The sequence below is a fragment of the Solanum tuberosum genome, unplaced genomic scaffold, assembly GCF_000226075.1.
Source record: "Solanum tuberosum cultivar DM 1-3 516 R44 unplaced genomic scaffold, SolTub_3.0 scf00540, whole genome shotgun sequence".
Lineage (NCBI taxonomy): Eukaryota > Viridiplantae > Streptophyta > Magnoliopsida > Solanales > Solanaceae > Solanum > Solanum tuberosum.
In genome coordinates, this window is record NW_006239457.1 from 67,342 (window position 1) to 70,136 (window position 2,795).

Genomic DNA, 2,795 nt, shown 5'->3' on the forward strand with positions numbered 1-2,795 from the left:
CGCGCAAACTTAGCGGCGTTGGAAAGATTATTCCAAGATCTTTCCTACGATATGTGGAAACACACCTAACTCATCCTGAGCTAGGAGTTATGATCGTTTGAAGTTGACCAAAAACTCAAACTTAACTTAACTTAACCAATTTTCCAGATTTTATTATTTCCAAAATGGGAAAATGCATAAGTACCCCCCAGCCTATGCCCAAAATCCCTGAGACACACCTAACCTTTACTAAGGTCCTATTACCCCCCCGAACTAGAAAATTATATATAAAATAAGTTCGGGGGGTGGGTAATAGGACCTTAGTAAATGTTAGGTGTGGCTCAGGGATTTTGGGCATAGGCTGGGGGGCGTACTTATGCATTTTCCCTTTCCAAAATCACTCTTTCTAATTCTAACTCTTTCTAGTTCTTTCAATTTGCGAGATGTTACACATTACATAAATACTCAACTTTCAAGATTGATTATTATGTTGCTCCCATAAATGCTTTATTAACGCATTACGAAGTTTAAAATGAGCATCTTCGTCCTTAATTTTTATTTCTAGCTAAAAGTTGTTCAAATCAGAGATTTTCATATACTATCATTTATGTCGTTGTAGTTGGAGCCTCTACAACATCTTGATTTGGTATTATGCAGTATAATACATGTAGTCATCATATCATGTTACACAATCTTTTTCCCAAAACGTGATTGTCCTGCAATAATTACAAAATGTGGTTGCAAAACTCCGAATGCACGTTCAATATCTTTTCGGCACGATTTTTGTTTCGTCGCAATTTTTTTTCTTTTGGGAACATGGATCACAAATAGTTTGAACAATTGTAGACCAATTAATTTTATGCATTCTTTATAGTGAAAATTAATAATAAATTAAATTATATTAAAGTGACGAAAATAAAAAAAATTAAATATTATTAATTTGGGATGAAAGTAGTATATATTAAATAATATATTTTTAAAATATTATATTACATTTTAAAAATTACAAATATTTGAGATTTAATTAATGACCTTATATGAAAAATAATATGTTAATTATAAAATAATAGAAATAATATAAAATAATAAAAAAGTGAAATAGAGAGTGTGAATAGTAGTTATCCAACTTTGGAGAACTACTATTCAACTCTCTATAAATGAAGAATAAAAAGTGAAATGAAGGGTGGTTGGAGTGTCCATTTTCTATTTTACTTTTCAAATATAGATAACAGAGAGTAAAATAGATTAAATGCACCCCTCTTGGATATATTTATTTTTTTTAAATTATTTTGTTTTACCCTTCCCTATGAGCTTTCACTCTTTTTGCTCTGAACCCACAATGGTACGGATGGAGGTGAGGGGTGCTTACCCTCCAAATAACCCTCCCTTTTATTCTTTGTTTGGCCTATACAATTTTATTGTCAATATAATAATATTAAAATCCAAAAATATGTACTTAAATTAATACACATTCTTTGACTTGTTTTTGTTATTTTGGCTAAAAATCAGTTCTTATACGTACTTTTTAACTTTACTCAAACAGTTCAAAATTGCTTAAAAACTATTTCTGCTTAAAACCACCTAAAATAAGTCAATTCAAACACACATTAAGTCAATTTCAATTGCATTACATATTTTAATTTATTATTACACTATTTACCTCTTTCGATACAAATTAATGTAAAATCAATTATCACATAAAAGCGATAAGTATCACGAAAGAAAATTAACAATTTATCAATACCCTAATTAATGATATTTGCTTCTTTCGCTTTTCTTTGCAAAAATGATAATATGTAGTACTTTTTTAAAAAATCGAATGTTGGTTTGGAGATTTTTTATTAAATAATAAAATACATAGTACAAAATAAATAGATGTTCACAAATTAAACATCATCTAATTATAAAGTGGATAAATATTAAATAGAAAGTTTCAGCTCAAGCACGTGAAATTCAAAAATATTATTTATTATTATATAAAAATATCAAGATTTGTCATTTCCCCACACAAAAAATCACTTCATAATATAATTGGTTCTATTAACGAAACTATTCTTCATTTAAATAAGAAAATAAAATAAAAATTCCAAAGAATTTTTTTTACTATTTAATTAGAAGTAGAAACTAGAATAATCTCTTATGCCAAATAAGTAAATAAATAATAGAATGCCTCTTGTGCTCTCTCCTTCTCCTCTGGAATATTATTTCAAATAATAATATGTTAAACTATTGAGATTAAACGGACCAAATTGGATGAGTCAAAATCAAATATGTTTTTTTAGCTAATTTGAGTCTAGTATACTTGAACGAGTTAAAACCTAATCCAAATTTTATTTTAGTCCATTTTAATATCTCAAGTTTCAACCCAACTCGTCCATTTAACACTCCTAGTTATTTGCATTTCTCTATTTTATAAAATGTAGAAAATCTCATGAGCAAGAATATGAATTCATCAATATCAATAATAATAATCTATTAGATAAACCAGTCCCATCTAATAAGCAATACAATTCTCCGGAATTTACTCTTCTTCTAAATAATAATAATAAAATGAATTTAATACTTCATAGGATTCTTTTGAATGTTATAAATGTTTTCTTATTCATACATTTTTTTATTTCTGTGTCTATCGTGATAATTGCAATATAATTTTAAATTTATGTTTTAAAATCAATTGATGATCCTCGACTTAAAATTTTAAATTTAAAACAAAACTATAATGATAGTTAATTTCTTCTTATAATAAATATACATGTGACTTTTTGTCAACGTCCCCCCCCCCCCCCCACCCCCTCCCACCTCCCGCCCACCCCTCC